At 45.6% G+C, this 25,775-nt stretch overlaps 1 long non-coding RNA gene across 3 annotated transcripts; it reads right to left on the bottom strand.

Moving 5' to 3' along the window:
• Positions 1–13,461: 13,461 nt before the first annotated feature.
• LOC102416271 lies at positions 13,462–24,325 on the bottom strand. Of its 3 annotated transcripts, none has more exons than XR_003103561.2 (4): positions 24,192–24,325; positions 23,609–23,794; positions 19,435–19,484; positions 13,462–13,557 (listed from the first exon to the last, which is right to left on the bottom strand). It is a non-coding gene; the product is annotated as an uncharacterized LOC102416271 (long non-coding RNA). The 3 variants fall into 3 exon arrangements; XR_326467.3 differs by having other exon boundaries at positions 23,609–23,743; XR_006544853.2 differs by lacking the exons at positions 13,462–13,557; positions 19,435–19,484 and adding an exon at positions 21,440–21,498 and having other exon boundaries at positions 23,609–23,743.
• Positions 24,326–25,775: the final 1,450 nt, after the last annotated feature.

Raw genomic sequence — 25,775 nt, 5'->3', positions numbered from 1 at the left:
TGTGTCCCCGTCCTTAAAATGCAATAGCTTTGCCTCTCCTCCTTCCCTCCCAACCCCCAACATCCAAGCAATTTCTCCCCGTCCTGGATTCTGGCTCTGCAGTCCCTGTGTGGCTTTGGGTTCATGATTTACACCTTTGGCCTCCATTTCTCTACTATAAAATGAAGATGTTGAACATGACAGGCTCTAAAGAGATGCCTCCCTTTCTTATCTGCTGTGTATCTCTCTCCCCACTCCAATCTGCTTAACAGACTGCTCCAAAGAAATCTTCCTAAAATACTAATCTTTTCTTTTTTTCCTGCAGAATCCTTCAGTTGCCCCCTCCTTTCACATAAATCCCAATCTCCTTAGCCTGGCACAGAGGGAACATTGCAGATTGGTACCCAGCTCCTCCCTTAGCACGCTGTGCTCTTCACGAGCCCACACTCAAGCTAAACTCAGCTACTCCCCTTTCGTCAAACTTGTACCAGCTCCCACCTCTTTGCTCCTGCAGCAGCAAATGCTTTCTACCTAGTGCTGTGGGTGGGACACGTGCCACATCTTTGTAAGCTCCTCGCAAGCAGGGGCCACCCCTTCCTCATCCTCAATCTCCCACACAACACCTTGTGCTTAGTAGGCAGTCAATAAGCGCCTACTAAGTTCTTGAGTAAATTTATTCAGCCCGGAGTTGCTCTAAAAATTTTTGGCCTTCGCATCATCTTCTTGACTCATACTGGGCTTCCAGTCAAATAAAATCCTTAAGCCTTTAAAAAATACAATTATTAATTAAGCTAGTTTTCTCCCATTCTTCCCTTTTACCCATTTTCAGACTGATAATTCAGAGCCTCATGTGTTAAAGTTTAATTTTCATCCATTATTCTTTTCCGCACAAATCTTTTTGATTCTTGATTCCTTTGTCTACTTTATTGGCTTCCCATTGTGTTATCCACAGGTGTGATGGGTATGCTGACTGTTTCATTGCAGTTGTTGATACAAATGTTGGACGGGATGAAGACCAGTAGGTTGCCAGCTTGGCACCTCGTTCTCTAGCATGACAGTGACATCTTATCTCACTGTCTTTGGATATGGTTATTAAATCTCTATATATAAGTATGACTATATTTGGTTGTAATACATCATGCACATAGACACTGAAGAACAGTCTGTGCTTTCATTTGATTCGTTTTTTTGACAACCAGGTGAAGGCAGTGTGCTAGGCTTTGTAGTATATAATATAAAGGGATGATTAGGATTTGGCCCTTTGTCCTCTTTGAGCTTCAGAAACCAATGCAGTACAAGATAGAGTGTAGGGCCCAACACAAGAGATAAAAGGCTTTGGGGTCATAGGATGCACAGGCACGTTCCTGGCTGAGAAATGAGTAGGATTGTCTTAAATGGAGATGAGGAGATTAAGGCATGGCTTGTTGTTCAGTTGCTCAGTCATATCTGACTCTTTGCGACCCCACGAACTGCAGCACGCCAGGCTTCCCTGTCCTTCACCATCCCCTGGAGTTTGCTCAGATTCATGTCCATTGAGTCAATGATGCTATCTAACCATTTTATCCTCTGCTGCCACCTTCTTTTGCCTTCAGTCTTTCCCAGTTTCAGGGTCTTTTCCAGTGAGTCTGGCAACCCACTCCAGTACTCTTGCCTGGAAAATCCATGGACAGAGGAGCCTGGTAGGCTGCAGTCCATGGGGTCGCTAAGAGTCGGACATGACTGAGCGACTTCACTTTCACTTTTCACTTTCATGCATTGGAGAAGGAAATGGCAACCCACTCCAGTGTTCTTGCCTGGAGAATCCCAGGGATGGGAGAGCCTGGTGGGCTGCCATCTATGGGGTCGCACAGAGTCAGACACGACTGATGCGACTTAGCAGCAGCAGTAGCAGCTGCTCTTTGCATCAGGTGGCCGAAGTATTGGAGATTCAGCATCAGTCCTTCCAATGAATATTCAGGGTTGATTTCCTTTAGGATTGACTGGTTTGATCTTGCTGTCAAGAGTCTTCTCCAGCACCACAATTCGAAAGCATCAATTCTTGGGCACTCAGCCTTCTTTATGGTCCAACACTCACATCCATACATGACTACTGGAAAAACCAAAGCTTTGACTAGATGGACTCCTAACAGCAAAGGTATGTTTTTTAATATGCTGTCTAGGTGTGTCATCAGTACTCTTGCCTGGAAAATCCCATGGAGAGAGGAGCCTGGTAGGCTGCAGTCCATGGGATCGCGACGAGTCAGACACAACTGAGTGACTTCACTTTCCTTTTTCACTTCCATGCATTGGAGAAGGAAATGGCAACCCACTCCAGTGTTGTTGCCTGGAGAATCCCAGGGACGGGGAGCCTGGTGGGCTGCCGTCTATGGGGTCGCACAGAGTCGGACACGACTGAAGCGACTTAGCAGCAGCAGCAGGCGTGTCATAACTTTCCTTCCAAGGAGCAGGTGTCTTTTAATTTCATGGCTGCAGTCACCATCCACAGTGAGCCCAAGAAAATCTGCCACTGCTTCGACTTTTTTCCCATCTATTTGCCATGAAGTGATGGGACCAGATGCCATCATCTTAGTTTTTTGAATGTTGAATACAGGCTAAGCTGCTCTAACTGAGTCCAGAATACAGAGGCTTTACCACAGTGATAGTTCATTTCTCTCTATATACTTGAGGTGGCAAGTGGTTCAACCCACGTCACACTGTCCTCAACAGGAGGCTTCCACTTGTAGGTCCATGGTGACTGCCCCAGGCTCCTCATTCCCAGCCAGAAGGAAGGAAGACAGAGGCCAAGATGTACCAGTCAGTCACTTTAAGGACCTTACAGGAAGTTGCTTATATGGCTTCTGTTCATATCACTCTGGTCTGCACTCGGTCACTTGACCACACCCAGCTTAAAGGGAGTCTGTGAAATGTATTCTTTCACTGGCTGCCTCATGCCCAGCTAAGACCATTACTTTTGAAGGAGAAAATAGATATTGGGAAGACAATTAACAATCTATAAGAGAAAAAGAAGAATTCCATATGAGGAGAAAAACTCTAAAAGAGGAAGTCAGTTGATTAATTCTATTTCAGCTGATTGAAACTTATCAGAAACATCGATTTGGATTTAGAAGAAAAAACTAAAGCTCTTAAAGAAGGAACGGGCCGTCTTAAGAGAGTTCTCCACCTCTGAAAATGGTCAAGAAAAACGGTCAGAAGAATTAACACTTAGAGGAGGATGGATAAAAAGGTCAGCCTTTAGGACTCAGTAGCTATGGCAACGCACTCCAGTACTCTTGCCTGGAAAATCCCATGGACGGAGGAGCCTGGTGGGCTGCTGTCTATGGGGTCGCACAGAGTCAGACACAACTGAAGCGACTTAGCAGCAGCAGTAGCAGCAGCTGTGTCATTATAGCCAAGATGGAGAGGAAAGTTTCCTATAAACTCAGAAAACTGCAACACTAGCCCCGGCGTGGGAAAAGAAGGGTGGGAGCAGTGAGGATGCACTGGAAGGGACAGATGTTAAGAGAAAACAAATAGAGCTTGGCTGTCCACGTGTGCGCCTCTCGGAAGGCGGCTGGGGGCAAGGATGGACAGATGTGGGGAGCACATGAGCTCGGCCACCTTAGGGATGCCGAAGGGTGGGCTCTGGAAAGCCCTTGCTTTCCCTGCCAGGCGTGGATAGCGCTGCCTCTTCCCAAGCCCACGAAATAGAGCCCGGTTCTTCCTCCATGAAACAATGCGCATCACCATAGGCTCTGCTCCCAAGAAGGCATTTTCTTCATGAACGTGTTTTTCTTTTCTTCCTCATCCTGTCCTAATTTTCATTTCTGTTTAAAATCAGTAAAAGCACTACCAAATTCTAAAATAATGTGCTTTGTTTTCCCCAGTCGCCCACCCCCGCTCCACTCATTTCATCAAAGTTATCTAATCTGTTTGTTTTGAAAACGCAACTGTTCTTTGGATGTTTATGTGCTCCGATAGGAAATGATTTGTGTAACAATAAAAAGCATTCCCTTTGGTGGACACCTGTTGTTGCTTTGTGTTCTGTCAGAGAAAGACATTTCACATCTGCTAAATTACTAGCACTTCCCCCAACTAAGCAGAGTCCACTGGTGGCCAGTTAGTATTGCAAGCCAAGGGAGTCCACACCTTTGTTCTCTATATCTGTGTCTCTATTTCTCCTTTGCAAATAAGTTCATCTGTATGGTTTTTCTTTCTTTTTTTAAACAATTTTTATTTATTTGTTTATTGGCTGTGCTGGGTCTCTGTAGCTGCGTAGAGACTTTCTCTAGTTGCAGTGAGCTGGGACTACTCTCTGGTTGCAGGGCTCGGTTCTCACTGCAGTGGCTTCTCTTGTTGCAGAGCAAAGGCTCGAGGGCACCCAGGCTTCAGGTTGTAGCACTCAGGCTAAGTAGTGTGGCACGTGGGCTTAGTTGCTCTGCAGCATGTGGAATCCTCCCAGACCAGGGATCCACCCCATGTTCCCTGCATTGCCAGGCAGATTCTTAACCCCTGGACCACCAGGGACATCCTACATCATTTTCTGGATTCTACATATAAACAATATGATACTGATACAATATTTGTTTTTCTCTTTCTGACTTACTTAACTCTGTATGACAGACTCTGGGTCTATCCACATCGCTGCAAATGGCACAATTTTGTTCCTTTTTATGACTGAGTAATATTCCATTGAATATATGTACCACATCTTTCTTTATCCATTCCTCTGTTGATGGACATTTAGATTACTTCCATGACCTGAACCTAATCTTAACCTATACAACATGAAAAACAAAGGGATGTCTGGTGCATAATAAGCATTGTGTTAAGTATTATTATTATTATTTTGTGTTAAATAATGGATGAGGTGAGGCCACATTATACTGCTGCTGCTGCTGCTAAGTTGCTTCAGTCGTGTCCGACTCTGTGCGACCCCATAGACGGCAGCCCATCAGGCTCCCCCATCCCTGGGATTCTCCAGGCAAGAACACTGGAGTGGGTTGCCATTTCCTTCTCCAATGAAAGTGAAAAGTGAAAGTGAAGTCGTTCAGTCGTGTCCGACTCGTAGCAACCCCATGGAATGCAGCCCACCAGGTTCCTCCGTCCATGGGATTTTCCAGGCAGGAGTACTGGAGTGGGGTGCCATTGCCTTCTCTGGAGGCCACATTATAGCAGGGCTTAAAAAATCAAGGAGAGAAGTTTGACCTTAATGTGAAGAGAAGTTTATATTTATTACTTCTAAAAAATGACTTGAGAAGAATTAAACTAAAATGACCCATGATCCCTGGGACCATCCCATAAAGATAAAAGATAAGAGCTATGGAAATCAGGGGAGAGAACTCTACCAGAGCCCTAGGCTAAATCTGGTTATTAAAACGCCACCAGGTTTAGCTCTGAGTTGCCGGACTGCTTCCGCTCTGAAAAACAACAAGCCTCTGCAGGAAGCCAAGGATTAGGTGATGAAGGATAGTGGAGTGAGAACCTGGAAACAAATCTGGAAGATGACTCAAAGAAGCCTATAAGGGCTGGCAAGGAATAGCTGTGAGGATAAAGGAAATACCAATGTGGGAGGTGACTAAAGGTACATCTGAGCCATTAGACTAGTCAGGCCTCTGCTGCTAAAATGCTGTGTAACAAATGGTCCCCTAATCTCAGTGCAATTAAACAGAAAGCATTTATCTATCGCTTACGGGTGTGTAGACTGGCTGCAACTCTCTTGCATGGCTGCAACTGAATAAACTCTGCTCCAAACTGCCAGTTGGGTGCAGGTCTGTTCCAAGTATCTCCTCATTCTGGGATCAGAGGCTAAGTAGGCAGATTTGTCTTGCGGCAGATGGCAGAAGTGCTGGAGACCAAGCCAAGCCATAAAAGCATGTTTCAAGTCCTGCTCACATTACCCCCACTAATGTTTCTGTTCACCCAGGCATGTCATGTGGCCAAGTCCCAAAACAATGGGGCATGGAAGTTGGCCAGCTCTACCAGGAGGCCCTGTGACATCACACAGCAGTGCCTTAGGTTGTGGCTCAGTGGGGAAGGTTGGGTGCTGGTGGACATCCTACATCATTTTCTGTCAGCTTCTGTCAGCTTTCCATGCCCCAGACACGGAAATTGGGAGTGGGACGTTGGGTTTCTTAAAGCAAGATACACCTGGGATGTGAGAGCCATGTGTCTGGTGCAGAGGGGTTCTGACAACTGCCGTCAGGAGATCTGGGTTCCAGATCCTTCTCTGGTGCATCCTCAGCCTTTCTCTCTTGCTGTGCCCTGCCATAGATGTCAACACTAGACCATTTTTGCCCTTGCATCTATCATCCTTGTCCCTTCCCAGGTGGCACTATTGGTGAAGAACCCACCTGCCAATGCAGGAGACCTAAGAGACGTAGGTTCAATCCTGGATCAGGAAGATCTCCTGGAGGAGGGCTTGGCAACCCACTCCAGTATTCTTGCCTGGAGAATTTCATAGATGGAGGAGCCTGGTGGGCTTCAGTCCATAGGGTCACAAAGAGTCAGACACGACTGAAGCGACCTTAGCATGCACACATTGTGCGTAGGATCCTGTTGTACAGTTACTCCGGAAACAGCCTAGCAACTGGCTTTAGTGGATTGTCCATAAATACAGCTCTCAAAAACTGGCCCTGCTCCTAGATACAGAGACTAGAAAGAAGTATTCCAAAATGGTCCTCCTGGGGATGAGGCTTCAGGCTATTTTAAGTCTTTGTGTATTTTCCAAAGGTTCTCCAATGAGCATATATAAATTTTATGATATCAAGGAATTTTATAATGATTTTTTAAAAATCTCTTGTCACTGGCTCAACTCTATTTCATTCATCCTTTACCCATAAAAGTCTACCTGAAGCTTTAGCACAGGACCTGCCAAGCTGTGCTTCTTTGAAGGAACACACTCCTCAGCTAACACAGGGCAGTGACTATCCCTGTGATATGAATTCATTTCCCAGACATGGTTTGGGTTGTTTTTGTTTCCCCTGAATTTGATGGTGGGGGGGCCGGGGTGGGGATAGGGGGTGGGGGAGTGGATTCAGAGGGGATTTTAAATCTGAATATACAAGAACAAATTGAGTTTTCCCTCTTTTTCTTCACTTAGTTGTCCTTTTGGTTTGGGGCCTGCCCAGAATCAAGTCAGGCCAGAAGTAGGCACAAGAAATCCACCGGCTTTTGTTCTTCTGTCAGCTTTCCAAACGCCCTCAGCCCCTCTCACTCAGAGGGGCATCTGACTGCAGGCAGAGCCCCCAACTTGAATATTCTTTGTGCCGGGGCTCTCCTCACCAGTCAGACCCCCATTCTCCCTGGGCACAGGAAAGCAGATTTTCGTTTGTTTGCTTTTAAATATTTATTTATTTATTTGGCTGCACCGGGTCTGAGTTAGGAACGTGGGATCTGGTTCCCTGATCAGGGGTGGAACCCAGGCTCCCTGCTTTGGGAGCACAGTGTCTTAGCCACCGGACCACCAGAAAGTCCCAGAAAGGCAGATTTTGAAGGGAGCATGGTCTCTGGGTTGGCTAATCCTGATTGAAGCTGCTAAAATCACCCCTCCCTTGACCCTGCCCCTCCTATCTAGTTTCCAGATCTAGTTTCTCATTTAAAACCTCCCAGAGCACCTCCTCCTCTCCCTCAGCCCCAGGTGCTCTGCACCTCACACGGCTGCTGGCTTCTGTCTTACTCTCCCTCCAAGGATACCACCCCATAGATCATCAGCAGTCTACTGGTCAAGTCAAAGTTCAGCCCCTTGTTTTCTTTGGTCCCCTGCTTATATGTGAAATTTTCAAGTGTTCATTCTTTAAACGCATATTCCTTTGGTCTCTATGAAATCACACTCTCCTGGGCTCTCTCTGACCATTTAAATTCTTGTTTCTTCCTCTCCCAGCCTTTACTTCTTGTTCTCCTGGATGTCACCCTCTGCCCACCTGTATTCTTGCCCCTACACTCTCTCAGTGGTCTGATTCATTCCTAGTCACAATTATGATTCATATGCTGATAACCCCAGCCCAGAACTTTCCCTTCTGATTCACATTTCCTGGAGGTGCTGGTCTTCACGTGGCGGTCACATGGGCATAAAAACCCATGGTGTCCAGAGCTGAATTAATCTCTCCTTAGTGCTCTTTGGTTATAAGCAACAGGGAGTGATCCTGACTAGCCTATGCATAGAAAAGATTAATTGGAAGCATTGCAAGGTAACTCCTAGAGTCAGAGGAATCACTGAACAACCCAGTGTCTGGAGGCGAGAACCAGGTCACTGCATAGATTCAAGTTTCCAGGAATGAACTTGACACAGCTAGCTTAGATCATAGCTCTCTACTTCTTGGATTTGTTATTGTATTAACACGGAGCAAGAAATACAAAGGGGCTAGACAAACAAGACAATAGCAATCATGTCTCTGCCTCCCGAATCAGCTTTTTCTTCTGCATTCTCCATGTCAATTGGTAGCCCAGCCATCCATCCACCAACCACCTAGACTGGGGAGAAGGCCCCCTCTTCCTCATTTGTATCACAAAGCCAATTGCTCACTGCATTTTGACACTACCTTTTAAAGTAGCTCTCCAAACCGTTGCCTCCTCTCCATCGCTTGGACCTTTGACCTCCTTTGGGTCTTACCATGTCTTGCCTTGATGACATTTAAGCTTCTTGAAAAGTCTCTCTTTCTACTCCCATTCCTGTCCACTTCAAATTTATCCTCTACTTAATAACCAGAGTGATCCATCTAACACCCAGATCTGACCATGTTACTCCTCTGTTTGAACTCTTTACCTGAAAGGTGAGGTATAAGACTTGCAGTCTACGTTTCTTGATACAAAATAAGATTCCACCAGAGCCTTGGCCCTGCCTACAACTCTCCATCCACAGTCCTTGCTCTGTAGTCTGTTTTTCTTTTTTTTTTTTCCACTGGCACCCCTTCTGCCCAAGAGCCCCTGTTCTCTCTTACCTCCAGCTTGGCTATTAGCAACTCTAAAACTCAGTTGAGGCCTTCCCTTCCCTAAGTCTTTCCCAACATCTCTTGTCAGGTTGAAGTTCCCCTCATCCCATGCTCCCTTTTTGCCCTGAATACATCACTGTCACTATACATGACCCAGTGTTTGATAAATATCTCTCTGCATACCTCTCTCTCCCACTATCTGTAAATTCAGGGGCAGGCAGGTGCTTTTTTCGAATGGTTGTTGACCTTGGTAAATCAAATAAACTCTTTGGATTTCAGCTTCCTCATTGCAGAAAAAGGATAACTCTACCCTTTGTTGTGTAATTAAATGAGATGATGCGAATGAAATGCCTCACCCAGTCCCTGGCACAGTGTTCAACTGACAGTCACTTCCTTCATCACCATTCCTCCTCCTGCCACAAAAGTTTTTTGTTTTCTGTTTTTTTGTGGGTTTTTTTTTTTTGGTGGTGGGGGGAGTAGCCACACTACATGGCAAACAGGATCTTAATACCCCAGCTAGCTCTCTTACAGACTTCCCTGGTGGCTCAGACGGTAAAGCGTCTGTCTACAATGTGGGAGACCGGGGTTTGATCCCTGGGTGGGGAAGATCCTCTGGAGAAGGAAATGGCAATCCACTCCAGTACTATTGCCTGGAAAATCCCATGGACAGAGGAGCCAGGTAGGCAACAGTCCATGGGGTCGCAAAGAGTCCGACACGACTGAGCAACTTCACTTCAGCTCTCTTACAGTGGAGGTGCAGCACCCTAACCACTGGGCCATCAGGGAAGTCCCCACAATTTTAACTAAAAAGGAAAGATGTTTCAGTATCCTTTGTTAGGTGTATCTCTCCCTTACTGGAGCACAAGCTCTGTGAGAAAATGGGGCCAGGTCTGTATTATTTATTGCTACGTCTTTTGCATATGGCAGGTGCTTAATAAATATTTTTAGGATAAATGAATAACTGCCCTATATGCTTATTTGACTTATCATTTTCACCTTCAGTTGGCATAATGTTCTTGTTTCCTTTTGCCCATCATATAAATCATCGAGTTCTGCTTATTTAGTATCCACTGTTTCCCACTGCAAACCAGTGACCGCTTAAGGAAGAATGGAGGCTGAGCTCCTGGACAAGCCAGACGGCAGGCCAGTTGGGGCGGTTGCTGGCCACTCTGCCTCCTGGAGAGGATGCTCAGGGAAGGAATTCATCCCTTTTTTCACCTGCTGACCCTTTCAGGCCACACAGCTCGCTCATTTACACGCACTGGCTCATTTCATTCCCATTGCAGTCCCCGGAGGAAGGAGCTGTTTTCCTACTGTGTTAGGCAGGGGCCCAGAAGGGAAGAAATTAGCTCACTCAAGGTGAGGAATAGAGGCATGTCTAATAAAGGGATTTTATAAAAGTGCGAGCAGAGTTGAAGGAACCCTCCAAGGAATTGTGCAGTCCCTGGGGCTGGTGACAGCTGGGAGTCCTGATACCTCCTAAAGGGAAGAGAGGAGCAGCCAACCTGCAGCCACCCAGGAGCTGGGGGTGGGGTGGGGTGGGGGGGCAGTGGGCAGAACAAACACCTGGCCTCACTCTTCTCCTGCAGGGGCTTCCCAGTGTGCAGACGCAGCCTCCAGAGGGGTGAGGCTTCGGGCCACAAGCAGGGTAAGAAAAGTCAAGAATGACTCTGGAAGACCAAACATGGCCTGGCCAGGCCATATGGTTACCCAGTACTAGGCGAGGGATCCCAGGAGGTCCAGCTTTTAGCTACTGGAGTTTTCCATGAGGAGCCAAGAGATGGTCATATCAGCATGCAACAAATGAGTACCCCCTAGATGAGAAAGGAAGGCAGACTCCCTCTTTATAAACACCCCCCCACACACACACACCCATGCTGCTCTGTGAACTGACAAGCACCTCCTAACTTAATTCCAACACTGTGGAGAATGTTTCAGTGAATTTACCCCAACACAAGGCCCCAGCAGCAGGTGAGACCCTAGACTCGGACATCAGACAGGCCAGGACGTGAATCCCAGCTCTGTCATGGGCTATGAATTTGGGGCTCATCTGTAAAATGGAAACTGTCATACCGGGGGAGGTGGGGCAGTTCCTTAGGATGACATGCAGTGTGCAATTTGCTTTGTAGTCATGAAACATTAGTGAAAAACCCTACAAAGCTACATCTATAGCTTTGTACTACTGAAGTTTTCGACCTGATGACTTACTCATTCCAACTTTCAGAATCCTTTAAGAATGGACATATCCACTACTGAGGAGGATAATGATACTACACAGAGATTTATAGTTTTTTAAACTGCTTTCCCTTAGGTTAGCCAAGGAGATTATTAAAAACAAACAAACAAAACCCAGTGAGAAAGGCTACAGAAATATTTTTTTTTGCCTCTTTTAAAGATGGAGAAACCGAAACCTGGAGAGGCGAAGTGACTTGTTCAAGGTCACTGAAAAGGCAGCGCCAGCTAGCCGGCCTTCTAAAGGCAGACGGAAGCTGCAGCTCAGAGAGGGCACCAAGTGAGCTCCCATCACCGGGCAGCCCTCTTTTGGCTGCTGGATGCTGCGTCATTGAACAATGCGTGTTCCCCAAATGATAATTATGTCCTTCGTTTGCAACAAAGATCAGAGCCACTTCCTCCTGTAAGCCTGTGAGTGGAGGGCGTGGCGAGTGCCCGCGGTGGGATCGGCTCACCCCGCCCACTGCCGCTTAGGCTTCCACAGCACCTACCACCGCTCCGGCCTCTCCCGGCAGACTTGGTGTGTTCGCTCTCCCGCCCTTTTCTGTGCTCTTTCTGCGGCCGGGACCGAGCGGAACTACCTCCAGCTTCACGTACTGGAGGTGCACGCTTTACAGAGAGAAGCCCATCTCTGAAAGCACAGCATGCTTTAGCATCCTCTCCTTCAGAGAGAGCTATTTTTGTCTTTCGTCTTACGAGACTGTTCCAAAGTAGGGAATGCAAGTATCAGGAGGAGAAGCAAAACGAGCCAGTGTCTCCCGCTCAGAAGAGACGGAATCACTGTCGTTTCCTCAACAACATAACAACTGCAGCAGCAGTAATGGAGAACAAACTGAGTTGGAGCCGAGTTGCCCTTGGGCACAGGACAACCAGCCTGCCCAGATCTCTTTCTGTGGGATTTCTTTCCGTACACTTCACAGGAATGAGGTTCGTTGCCATGGTTACTAGCAAATCACATGGTATAGCCTCGCTCCCTAGAAGTGCCGGAGAACAGCAGGCTCAGACTGTGATGGGGAGAGAAGATGCCTTCCTCCCCAGCATGGTTGCTTTTCCTGAGCAAACCTGCGCAGCGGTTTCCCCGTTCTGACCTGCCCACTTAGGGGTCAGGGCCAGCTGTTCTTTGGGGCGCCAATTCACCGTTTTCCTAATGAGATCAGCAGCACAAGTTTCCTCATGCACTTTTCCTTCTGGTTTCAGGAACCCCTCTCCCCCTGTTCAGTCCCTCCCTTCTCTAGACACACACACACACACACACACACACACACACACACACACACGGGTGCTGTACTGAATTGCTGAGTTGATTGCGGGGTGGAGCGTGCAGCCTACACCACTTGAATAAGCTCTTTTAAAATCCGAGGATGGCATGAGTCAGGGAATTTTGAAGCTGTGATACAATCAGGACACTGATGCCTCAAGGGGGTGGAGGGAGGGAGTATGGACTCGCCCAGATCCTAAAGAGACCCGGTAGGCTCGCCTTTCCCAGGCCTAGCCTCGATGGGGATTTGTGACCTTCAAGCCTCAGAGCTTTGGAATTGGGTTCACTCTGACCTTGTCTGGTGGGGTGGGGTGGGCGTGGCTCCACAACTGTCGCCTTCCAGGGAAGAGAAAGCCGTGCCCTCAGAGAAAGCTCTAGAACAACAAAGCTCTTTACCTCTGCGCTTCCCCCTCCCCCCTTCCTTCCCTACAGAACCAGGCCAGTTAGCTCAAGTTCTGTGGTGCAGGAGCAGGCCAGAAGGGCACGTCTTTTTCCCTGACAATTACAGATTGCCTACTTCTTTGTGTTCAGATTGTATCTCATCTTGTCAATTCCATCAGATTTTCTGGTCTGCTTTCCCCATTGCAAAAGCAAACTCTGGATAATAGAAACACACACAGAAGAGTCAGCAGGTAGCAAAAACAGGGCCGAGAAGGGACTCTGCCCGAGTTAGGCAAAGTGGTGCAGAAGGCTTGCTCAGGGCCCCTGGCTCAAAGAGCTAAGTGTATTCAGGGAGAGGAGGCAAAGGTCCCTCTCAAAGGTCCCGAACCCCATGGGCACCATGAGACTAGGGCCAGGGCCAAGGGGACCAGAGGGTTCTAAAATGAAGGGGGGCAGGGATGCACCCTAGAGGTATGTGAAACTCTATCCGGTGGGGTACAAGAAATATTAGAACGTCCATTTATTTTATCTCTTCTTTGCTATATGTATTTTGGTATGTGTATTATAACATATAAATTTTTATCATGTAGGATCAGATTTGACTGAGATTAAGAAAGAAGAAAATATCCAAAACATCATGGCTTAAACAAGACAGAAGTTTATTTCTGTCTCATGCACTTGGAGTGTGGCAGTGAGCCACCCAGAACTGGTATCTTTTCTGATTGCTCCACTTCTTCAGTGTGTGGCTTCCACTCCATTGTCCAAGGCTGTTGCTTATGGTCAAGCCATCCTGTTCGCATTCTAGAGAGCAGGAAGGAGAAAAAAGGGAAGAACTGCATGTTTCTCTCATGGAGGACACTTCCTGTAAATTGCACCTGACACCTCTGACAATTCATTGGCTAGAATTTAGTCATGTGATCACATCTAGTTGCAAAGGATCCTGGGACATGTAGTCTATTGTAGGATGCCATGTGCCCATTAGGAAATGCTACACTAAGGAAGTGGGGAAGGATGGACATCTGGTGCCACTATCAGTGTTTACCATAGTAATATGTTAGTAGTCAAATAGCACATGTGTATACTTACAAAGAAATACATGTACTAGTTGGGCGCATAATCAGGATTGGGGATTTTGGGGTAAAGTTGAAAGATCAGTGATGTGGATTATTGCACTCTAGAAGTGCACGCAATTAATTGAAAGAAGGAATAGAGGTTTTTTCTTCTGTCAACCAACTAAATTTGAAAATCAGTTGTCTTCATGTTGCTGGCCAAAATCTTGGCCCTCTCTGCCCAATGAAGCCTAATGAAAAAATACAGAGACAGAGTTTGGAGGAAGTAGAAAGGTGGCTTTAATTCTCAGCCAATGGAGAGGGGAACACAGTAGGGCTCATGCCTCAAGAACTGTGCCCCTCCCCCCGCCCCCCCATGAGGAGTCTAGGGGCTTATAAGATGATGAGGAACAAAGGTGTTAGGATTTTGATTTCTTCCTCTTGCATTGTTTCAAAGACAATCATAGACTGGCGTCAGTAACCCAGTGATTGAGAATGGCAGTTCGGTGGCTCTTTAACTACAGAAATATAGTTACATTTCTGAAATGTAACTACAAGGGGAAGGGTGTTGTAAGGGTAAACACCAGATATAGGATGTATTTAGCGTAGAGTCAAAGGAAAAGAGATGCAAAAGGTAGCTCCTGCAGAGTTAAGGGGCAAAAAAGTAAACTTAGTTACAGACCTTAGGAGTTAGGAGCAGTTAAAGTAAAAAAAAAAACTAGGAGTGTTCAGGCTGGCTCACTGTTCTCTTTATCTTCTTTGTTCTTAGGAAAGGGAAAGAGAAAAACTCATTCCTCTTTTTTCCTTTCCACTGCAACATTCAGTTAATAATCCATGAGTCAAACAGCATCCCATTTAGAAACTAGAACGGCATTCCCAAGGGATTTTTTTTCCAACCACCTGGCATCCATTCATCCTTCTCCTGGTAAAATGGAGAATTTTCTGTAGGGACTCATCACTCCCCCACTTTGTGATGCCGTTGTGACAAGGCCCTAATCAACTCCTCCCATCCACTTGACCACTGGGTTTAGTGCAGGCTACCAATTTGACTCTTAAAAGGAAGACACTGGACAGAAAGCTAAGAGCACATGGAGTCAGGAGCTGCCCAAATCTTCCTGCGACCATAATGGGAGAGCTTAAGTGAGACTGAAACCAACATCCAGAGGAGATGGAAGCCATGCTGAGAGAGGATCAGGTCCTGGTGATAGCACTTAAGTTCCTGTATCAAGCTCCACCTGAACACAGCGTGCGTTGTGATGAGCCATTTTGGACCAGAAAGCTGAGGTCAGCCCCCTAGACCTGGCAGAGCATCTAGGTGGAAAGAGCCTGAGATGGGATGACTTCCTGGAGCAGAGCCTGGCTCAGTGTGTATGTGAAAGAGAAATCCATTTCCATCTTGGATAAGTGACTGCCTCTTTAAGTCTTTACTTTAGCAGCCAGGCTATAACCTAATTAGTACATATGTTATGATTTCATTTCATTTTTTTCTTGTTATTTGTTTATTTATTTTCTTTCCAGTTGTGCTGGGTCTTCATTGTTGCACTCAGGCTTTCTCTGCTTGTGGTAAGCCAAAGCTACTCTCTAGTTGTGATACTCGGGCTTCTCATCGTGGTGGTTTCTCCTGTTGCAGAGCACAGGCTCCAGGCACTCAGGCTTCCGTAGCTGTGGCCCACGGGCTTCGTTGCTCCCCAACAGGTGGACTCTTCCTGGACCAGGGATCGAACCCACGTTCCCTGCATTGGCATCAAATTCTTGTCCACTGTACCACCAGGGAAACTCTCATTTCATTTATTTTTAACGATCTCATGTGTGTGTGTGTGTATGTGTGTAGTGTGTGACTTGGCAAATGCAGCTGCTTGACTGTTTACTAAGGAGCAAATCCACTGATCCTTGAGGCTGCAGAAAGTCACTGACCCCCACTCCTCTGCTCTTAGAAGATTGTAGGAGGAGTCATAAAAAGGCAAGATGTGCACATTTAACGATCTCACTTAATCACCCCAGGTGCGTGCAGCAAGTGGGTGCAGAGCAAGGATTTGAACCCAAGACTGCCTGACCCAGGAGTCCATAGTGTTGCCACCACTTCAGCACTCCACTCCTGTGTCCCGTCGGCTAAACCTCTTTCCCGCTTAGGGTTGAGTGGAGTCATGGCACTTTACAATGTGCCCTCGTTGTATCTTTGCACTTAAGTGCTTTGGGGCCAGAGGCTGTGTTCTTCCCCTTTGCATCACCCAGGTCTGGCTGGGGCTTGGCCCTCCGTAAACGTAGACCAAATAAATGACTACTAAATGGTCTTGCTGAGCCTCAGAATATCTAGCAGGCTACTGGAGGATCAAATGAGATAATGTTTGAGAAGGTGTTTTGAAAACTGCAAGCTAATATATACACTTGGGTTAGTCTGCTCTCTCGTCAGGAAATTCTGTGTGTTTAGGGCGGGAATAAGGCTGTTTCCATGCTGTACTCTGATTCTGTCTTTTGTGCTTTCCTCTGAGAAACAGTCCTCCCAGTCATGTCTCTCTCAGTGTTGGAGGACGCCTGGACACCACTCAGACCCACCTCCTGGTGCCTTCTCACCCTGACCCCTGGCAGGGTCCACTCTGTGATGTTTCCACTGAAAGGTCAGTAGGTCAGTAGCCCTTCTAACAACTGGGCACTGTGATCAACATGTGACTCAGTGCAGCACAGGAGACAGGCGCTATGCTGTCCCCAGACGTACTATGAGCCCTCCTCCACAATTCAGAGTCCCCTTTCAAGGTCAGGTTCAAAGTCATTTGCTCTGCAGAAGTCTTCCGAGTCCAGCAGAAACACTAAGGTCCCTTCCTTTCCTGTTGTGTCATTTTACACTTTATTCTAAGCCATATCACATTATAATTTTATTTGTACTTTTTTATAAACCTCACTTAATCACTCCTGCAAACTATCACCTCCACCCCTCATAAGTGGGCTTTTTCAAGGACAGATACTGTCTTACTCTTCTGATGCTTCATCACCTACCTCAGTGCCTGACATTTACTGATAAATGTAATAATGCTTGTTGAAAGCATAAGTGAGTAAATGCGTGAGCAGAGGGGCTAAAACTTTATTTCTGTCATTAGACAAACTCATGTCTAAATCCCACTGATTGACTACACTCATTGATTTATGCATGCACTCATTCATTCAATCACATTGGTGTTGAGTACTTCTTATATTCCAGACATCCTGCCAGACACTAGCGGACAATCAGGAGGACAGGGTCCCTGTCCTCTCAAGCTTATATCTGAATAGTAGAGACTAAATAAAGCAGCACATCAGTAAGTAAACAAGCTATCTACAGATTCTAACACATCCTGTGAATGAAATGAACAGGGGGATTGTGGCAGAGGAAGTGAGGTTGGCAGTGGAGCACTTTAGATGATAGAGATGAGGCAGGGAGAGACTTAGTGGGAACCTTGGCACTGAGTCCTGAAGAATGAGCCTTTTAAAGAACAGGAGGGACTTTCCTGGCAGTCTAGTGGTTAAGACTCTGAGCTTCCACTGCAAGGGTCACAGGTTCGATTCCCTGGTTGGGGAAATAAGATCCCACACACTGTAGTTCAGTTCAGTTACTCAGTTGTGTCTGACTCTTTGTGACCCCATGGATTGCAGCACTCCAGGCTTCCCTGTCCATCACCAACTCCCAGAGTTTACTCAAACTCATGTCCATTGAGTTGGTGATGCCATCCAACCATCTCATCCTCTGTTGTCCCCTTCTCCTCCCATCTTCAATCTTTCCCAGCATCAAGGTCTTTTCCAATGAGTCAATTCTTCGCATCAGGTGGCTAAAGTATTGGAGTTTCAGCTTCACACTGTAGTGGGGGTGAGGGGGTGGGGGGAAACAGGAGGAAAAATGGGATAGCCACAACCTGAAAAAAATTTGCTTCTTTCTCTAAGGCTTAGTTTCCTTATCTGTAAATTAAAGTAATCATAGCACCCACTTCATGATTTTTTTGTGTGAAGCTTAAGTGTGTTGAAGAACTTAGCATAGTGCAGGGCACCTAGGAAGCACTCAGTACATCTTGGCTCTTACCAGTTACGGGGTAATGCTATCAAAAGGAAATGAGGGTGCAGTCCTGTGGTTCTGTGTACTTGCCACTTCCTTTCCAAGTTCTCCCAAGCCATCTGTTAAATAACACATTTAAGAATGTGCCTGGGAGGGACTTCCTTGGCGGTCGGGTGGTTAGGACTCCTCGCTTGCACAGCAGAGGGCACAGGTTCCACCCCTGGGTGGGGAACTAAGATCCCGCAAGCCACAGTCAAAATAACAATAATAATAATAATTAACTAAAAAAAAAAGAGTGTGCCTGGGCACCAGCCTTAATCTCTATGGTCTATGGTCTCTAGAATCTCATTTAAAATGAGTGTAAATACCTTATAAAGTTGATAGAGGGAGTAAATCAAATGAGATAACGTATGTGAAAGCCCTATGTGATGGTACTTATTTCTGTGGTCGTATCTTCAGCGTTTCTCTGTAGTTTCTGGACATCTCATGTTCTGGCTGCAAGCACACCACTGAGTTTGCCAGCCAAGGACTTTCCTGAAACTGAGTGTGGAACTTCTAGTGAGCTCTGGCCGAGCAGGACAAGCACCCACAGCCCCAGTGCAACCTGACAGCCAGGTAACAGGACTTCTCTGGTGATTCAAGTTAAGAATCCACCTGCCAATGCAGGGGACACGGGTTTGATCCCATGTCCAGGGTCCAGGAAGATTCCACATGCCATGGAGCATCGAAGTCCACGCACCTAGGGTCTGTGCTCCACAGCAAGAGAAGCCACTGCGATGAGAAGCCCGCGCGTGGCAACTAGAGGTTGTTAGCTCCTGCTCGCTGAGACTAGGGAAAGACTGTGCAACAATGAAGATCCAGCACAGCCATAAATAAATAAATACTTCCCTAAAAAAAAAAAAACAACAACTAGATGACCAGTTAGTAGCGGAGCTAAGAGTAGAACCCATGTCTACCGCCCCCAGGCCAACCAGATGCACTCACAGCATCTGTGGCCCAGCAAATGAGAAAAGATTTGCTATGCAACTCAGTACACAAGGCCTCCATTTTTTCTTGTCTTTTTTTTTTTTTTTGATGTATAGTTGATTTACAATATTGTTTAGTTTCAAGTGTACTTTTTAAGGAGTTGCGAGGCAGCTCACAAGGCTAGTCTTATTTACTGGACAGGTGGGAGAATCATGCAGTTATAATAGGAACAAAGAGAAAGATTCTAACCATCTCAGAGACAAAAGCCTTCTGCAGTTCAAAGTCCTCTGAACCTGTGGTTTGATGTGTGTGTGTGTGTGTACACATACGTGTGCATGCAAGAGAGGAGAAAAAGCACTGGTTCCATGCTCTAAGACACTGACTCTTACAGAGAGAATTATTTTATGCATTCAGATTTTCAAGTCTGGCCTTAAATGGCAATATAAGCAGAAAGATGCCAAGGAGAGTGGTGGAACAAGGGCTTAATTACAGGGACCTTTGTACAACTCACACGCCAATAATTTGCCTAGCCGAGTGATTCAGCAGTAATCCTGCCAGGTTCCCAAAGAAAGCCCATATCTGGGATGACGTAATGTCTCTCCACCCCATACAGCCGTCTCTCTACACCCACCGTCACATGCTTACCGTCTCCTCCAGAGAGCCACAATTCCATCTGTGGGATCTTCAGTTGCCATCTGCATGGTGACAAATACATGTTTTATTATTTAAATGGTATTACAAAGTACCGTGCTGTTAGTCTAGCCCTTTATGTTTAAAAATTCAATAGAAAAATTAAGACAGAGAAAAACCCTAGCCTCTGGTGAGTTATATATTGGCAAATCATGTCTACAGAATGCCTCTGGTATCTCAAATTGGATATTTGATCTATGTAGCCCATGAATATTTATACCTTGAGGCAAAGTGATTGATTTAATTTACCACTGGAAATTGAGGTGACTGTCTAGACTTACTGCATGGTAAGCCTTGCAGAGAATGTGAAGAGAAAGGGACCCTGGTCTGACCCTGAAGTACCTTGTGTGGAACTGGTAGATACTTTGCTTGCCTACCTCAGATTCATTAGTCTTCCCCATATTTCTGATCAGACAAGTGCTTGGGGAAGGTGCTCTGATCCTGTTTGAAACTAATTTTGATTTTCCTTGCCACACTTGTCTAGGCATATCATTCATTTCAATTTATTTCAAAGAGAAACAGAAGGAGATCTACTAAGAGTTAGGGGGAGTTCTGGGGAAAATTTTTTTTTCTGATAAAAAGAGATCCAAAGAATAAGCTCACTTTTTTCTGCCTTTGGATGTTGTTGTGATGCAAGGAACCCCTGCAGCCATCTTGCAAACATGAGGGTAGATCGTTGGAAGGATAGCAAGATGGCAAAAATCTGGGTCCTTGATGTTGATGAGTTACTGATAAACTAACCTAGAGCTGCCCCTACCTCCAGATTTCTCATTATATAAGTTGATAAATCCTTTGTTATTTAAACTGGTTGGATGGATGCTTTCTGTACATAGAAGCTGAAAACATTACTAAGTGAAGCAGTGACTTCCAAGTTTTTTACCAAAAAACCAAAGTGAGAAATATTTTTTACAAGTAATGCATTATAAAATCTTCTGTTTTATTCTGTTTCATTTTCTAAAATTCAGGTCATGACTCACTACAGTGATTTCAAAATTCACTGGTGGGTCCTGACCCACATTTTGAAGAACATTAAAGTCATAGGGGACATAAACTACTGTGATATAAAAGAGAGCGTGATGTGGTGTCATAAAAGACATACTGATAAAGTGCTGTCATAGGAGAGAATGATAACTTTGAGTTTGGGGAAACAAGGATGCTTTCATGGAAGGGCTGGACCTTGAGAAAATAGCTACATTTTTAGCAAGAGAAGGGGGTTTAAGGCATGACAGGAGGAAAGGCAAGATGGTGGGAAGTGAGGTAAATGCAGAAGCCAGCAGGTAACCCTGGGCAGAAGTTGATGTTTGTGGTTTGGAGAGTAGTGAGAGTGAGGTGTGACTCAGGTTAGGTCATGTGCAGCCTTGACTGGCAGGCAGTTGGGAGGCCTCATGAGGGCTTTGGGGAAGGGCTGGGCCTAAGGCAGTCTGCATGGTGACGGTTACAGGTTGGGTTGAGTTTGAGTCATATCAGAAGCTCAAACTGGTAGAGTTTAGCCTGGAGGTTCTGCTCTGGGAGCTCAGCTTCTGCTCTGTCACGTCATCCTGCCAGCAGTCACTGCAAGCACATTTTACACAGAGGGTCCTCTATCTGTGAGCTGCTTTTTAGTGATGAACAAAGAGGGAGCTGGTCTTTCTAAAAGTTCTGCTTGACAGCCCCCAGTTTAAACCAACATTGCTGATGTGATTGTGGTTCAGTCACTCCATCATTTTTGACTCTTTGTAACCCTATGGACTGCAGCAGGCCAGACTTCCCTGTCCTTCACAATCTCCCAGAGCTTGCTCATATTCATATCCATTCAGTTGGTGATGCCATCCAACCATCTCATCCTCTGTCGTCCCCTTCTTCTCCTGCCTTCTATCTTTTCCAGCACCCAGGTCTTTTCCAATGAATCGGTTCTATGCATCAGGTAGCCAAAGTATTGGAGCTTCAGCTTCAGCATCAGTCCTTCCAATGAATATTCAGGGTTGATTTCCTTTAGGATGGACTGGTTTGATCTCCTTGCAGTTCAATCTGGTGCTGCTTCTAAATGAAACCAACAGAGTGAGGAAGAGTGGTAAACTTGCAATTTCAGAAAGGCCAACAATCCCCAATTCTCACTGTTCCTCTTGCACCCACTTGACTGCCTTCTGATGAGTTCACATATTGTTAGATCCAGCCATAAAAGGTGGGCTGAGCCTTGCTACCTCTAATGAAAAACGAAAAAAAAATTTTAGTGCAGGAGGATTTGAAATTGCTGGTTAAATTGGGTGTTTGTGCTATCTGTGGACTTTCATCACCTATGTCATTCCTCCCCTACTCTCACCCTGAAAGCCAAGACTTGACACTCATGATAAATTAATCAGAACCTATATGCAACTTCTCTTTTATTATAGACCTGAGAGATGGGCAAATTAAAGGGGATTTTTACAGAGAACCTAAATACTGGAGGATAGAACCAGATTCTGATAAATCTTAAGTGGCCTCAAGTTTATTCTTACTGTCTCTCCTCAAATTAGTGATAGTTTCTCAATATTTGAGATGGAATGATAAGATTCATGGAATGCTGTTTCTGTCCTGACAGTTGATACGCTTTGTGGTCTAGGCAGAGGTCTCTACATTTCTGCCCCTACTGGCTCCATGTGGGAAATTACAGCAAATAGTCTACCCTTTAGGAACACAAAGAAAGCTAAGTACTTGGTTTGAGGTAGGGGACTTTGTCACGATGGAAAGGCAGCAGCTAGCTACACTTGGCCCTAAAGCATATGAAATCAAGCACGAAGTTTGCATGATAGCATCAGTTCTGCCTTGATATCTTCTTCAAGTGGTTTATTTGGGCTTTTCTTTGCAGAATCTTTCCAACCCTCATGTGTTAGGACCTAAGTATGGAGTCAATCATGTGAACAAAAATAGGTGTGAGGGAAAGAGCAGACAAGTGGGTACCAGTCCTCTAAGATAAAATGGTGGTCAGATGGACACAGGGCCTGCCTTCCTCTGGAGTGCCCACTGTCCCCTTTCACAAATTCTCCTGTGGCCCCTTTAACATCTGTAACTGTTCACATGTCTGCTCTTCAATAGGAATGCGGGATCCTTAAGGGCAGGATGGTGATTTACTCATCTCTGTATTCCCAAAATCTAGTATAAAAAAGCGCTTCTTGAATGAATAGTTTAAGTGAATGAGTGACATATCACTAGCATAACTCACAGCAAAGTTTCTTCTCTTAGGATTTCTTTGACAATAACAGCTCAGAATCAACTCCTCCAGAACCATCTGGTGTTGACTTTCTGACCACACCTTCTAAGGCCTCCTCAGGGTCCAAAGTCTACTGTTCATGCAGATCTTTCATTACCTGGTATTTCCTTTTTACATTTTTATTTCCTTCATGGACATTTATTCAAAAACTATTTCTACTAACTTACTTTGATAACCTTTTCCCCTACGTTGTCATATGACAGAAACAAACACAACATTTTAAAGCAATTATCATTCAATTAAAAAATTAAATAAAACATAAAATAACACAAAGCCCATTCATATATAGAAAAGGAAGAGCATAAAGGAAGAAAATATCACACCCCTAAGAGGAGCTTGCTGAGGTCCATCCCGTCCACTAGACACCTGTATCAGGGGCTGGGAACAGTGGCTCTCATCCTACCAAAGCCAACACCCTCTTTTCATAACAAGTATTTTTATAATGTCCCCTTTGCTACATTGAAATGAATTTTATAAATAATATGTTATGTACATATCTTTTCAAAATATTCAGTAACCATACTACAAAGTGCTATTGACTGAAGGTTTGTATCCCCCCCCAAATTCATATGTTGAAATTCCAACCCTCAAAGTGATGGTTTTAGGAGGTGGAAGTCTTTGGGAGGTGCTGAGGTCCTAAAGGTGGAGCCCTCGTGGACGGGATTAGTACCCTTATAACAGAGACCCCAGGGAGCTCTCTATCCCTCTATACCAGGATTTCCAGCCTCTAGAATTGTGAGAAATAAATTTCTCATGTTGATAAGTCAACTGCCTGAACTGACTAAAGCACAAAGAATTAAAAAGAAAATAATTTACAATAAAAAAGCCAGTCTTTCAACTGTGCAAATGCTCGGCAGGAGTACAGTAGAAGAAATGAATAACAACACCGTAGGGGCCCAATACCTGGAATCACTTGACTGTAGCAGCCAGCGGTGCAGGCCCGTGCAGGTCTGCTGCAGTGGGGATGAAAATTCCGTAAGTGGTGCTGACGTCGCCAATGTGATTTTCCAGAACGGAGAACAAACTCTCAGGAAAGTTCTAAAGAAAACAAAGCTCAGTGTTTCTTCGATGTATCCAGTAATTGCTTTCCTAGAAAATACACTGCATGTTAAAAAATGCTTTGGGTTTATAAATAAAAAAGAGGCTTGAGCTCTGTTATTTTGAACAGTTTCTTCACCTGCATGAATGTTCAAAACTCACCAAGGTCACAGCAATAGGTGTCTCATGCATTAGGTCATTAACCCTCTCCTGTCTTTACATCTCTAGCCACTGCTGGTCATGGCCCTCCCCAAGTCATCAAAACAACAGACCGCACCCCTTCCCATATTGCTCCAGTGTCCCAGTTGATAAGCACAGATCCAAGTGAACCCTGATGCCCCCATCCCCCTGTCCTGTTGTAAAACACCAGGGGAATGCTACCGAGTGGACTTTGGCACTAGGTGCTCCTATCACCTGATAATAAGAAACACGGGTGCATAAACAGTACCTTTCTCTGCCTGCGGTTGTTCTACGATAATATGATGCCTGGGGATGGCTACCATCTTGTTGTCATCCAGAGAGCCAGCCAGGGGAAGAGGCCAATGCACTGAGCAGGCAGAACAGAAAGGTGGGAAGAAGTGGGGAACCTGGTGACTTAAAATGAGCCCCTGAATCAGCCAACCCCAGAACTACCCCACTTCCTTTCCTCTTGATGTGTTAAATAATTGTGCAAGTCAATGGGGTTGGGGTTTTCCGTTATAGCCAAAAGCATCTTCCGGATAAAAGCACTCATATTCTCACTGGAGACCCGCTTTCTGGGCTTCTTGCAGAGACCTGGCCTCCTTTCTTGGTTCTACTTGGAGGTGAGGTGGTTAAGAACGTTTCTGGGTTCACAATCCAGTCTGATTTTACAAGCTGTGTGTGTATGTGTGTGTGTGCACGCTAAGTTGCCTCAGTCCTGTCTGCCTCTTTGCAACCCTGTGGACCGTAGCCCGCCAGGCTCCTCTGTGCATGGGATTCTCTAGGCAAGAACACTGGAGTGGGTGCCATATCCTCCTCCAGGGGATCTTCCCGACCCAGGGACTGAACCTGGGTCTCATGTCTCCTGCATTGGCAGGCGGATTCTTTACCACTAGTGCCACCTAGGAAGCCCTTACAAGCTGTGTGAATACAGGCAGATCTCTTCATCTTTTGATGTCTCATTTCCTCATCTGTAAAATGGGAACAATAACAGTTTTCTAACTCCAGGGATGTTGTAACCATTATGTTAAATGAGTTACTATAAGGCAAGCACTTGGAACGGTGCCTAACCCATCACTCATGCTGAATCAGTGAGAACTTGGATGACAGAGTCTTTATAGCTTTTTGGTAAGATTCCTTGTAAGCAAAGCTATGACAAACTTAGACAGCATATTAAAAAGCAGAGACATTACTTTGCCAACAAAGGTCCAACAAAAGTCAAAGCTATGGTTTTTCCAGTAGTCCTGTATGGATGTGAGAGTTGGACAATAAAGAAGGTTGAGCGCCGAAGAATTAATGCTTTTGAAATGTGGTGCTGGAGAAGACTCTTGAGAGTCCCTTGGATAGCAAGGAGATCAAACCAATCAATTCTAAAGGAAATCAACCCGGAATTTTCATTGGAAGGACTGATGCTGAAGCTGAGTCCCAATACTTTGGCCACCTGATGCAAAGAGCCAACTCATTGGAAAAGACCCTGATGCTGCGAAAGGTTGAAGGCAGGAGGAGAAGGGGACAACAGAGGATGAGATGGTTGGATGGCATCACCGACTCAGTGGGCATGAGTTTGAGCAAACTCTGGGAGATGGTGAAGGACAGGGAAGCCTGGCATGTTGTAGTCCATGGGGTTGCAAGAGTTGGACATGACTGAGTGACTGAACAATGACAAAATTTCTTTGGGCCACAAATGACAGAAATGCCATTCAAACTAACTGAAGCAAGACAAGGAAAGTCACTGGCAGCTGGGGACCAGGAAGAGTTAACCGGATCGAGGCCTCAGGGATCAGACGTGGTCCTTCTAAACCAACAGTTGGTATCCTTGGCTGTCCCAGTTGAGAACTCATGCCTAGATCTC

This window comes from Bubalus bubalis, chromosome 15 (genome assembly GCF_019923935.1).
Source record: "Bubalus bubalis isolate 160015118507 breed Murrah chromosome 15, NDDB_SH_1, whole genome shotgun sequence".
Classification (NCBI taxonomy): domain Eukaryota; kingdom Metazoa; phylum Chordata; class Mammalia; order Artiodactyla; family Bovidae; genus Bubalus; species Bubalus bubalis.
Note: the sequence above shows the minus strand (reverse complement) of the source record. Positions and strands in the feature narration are given on the sequence as shown.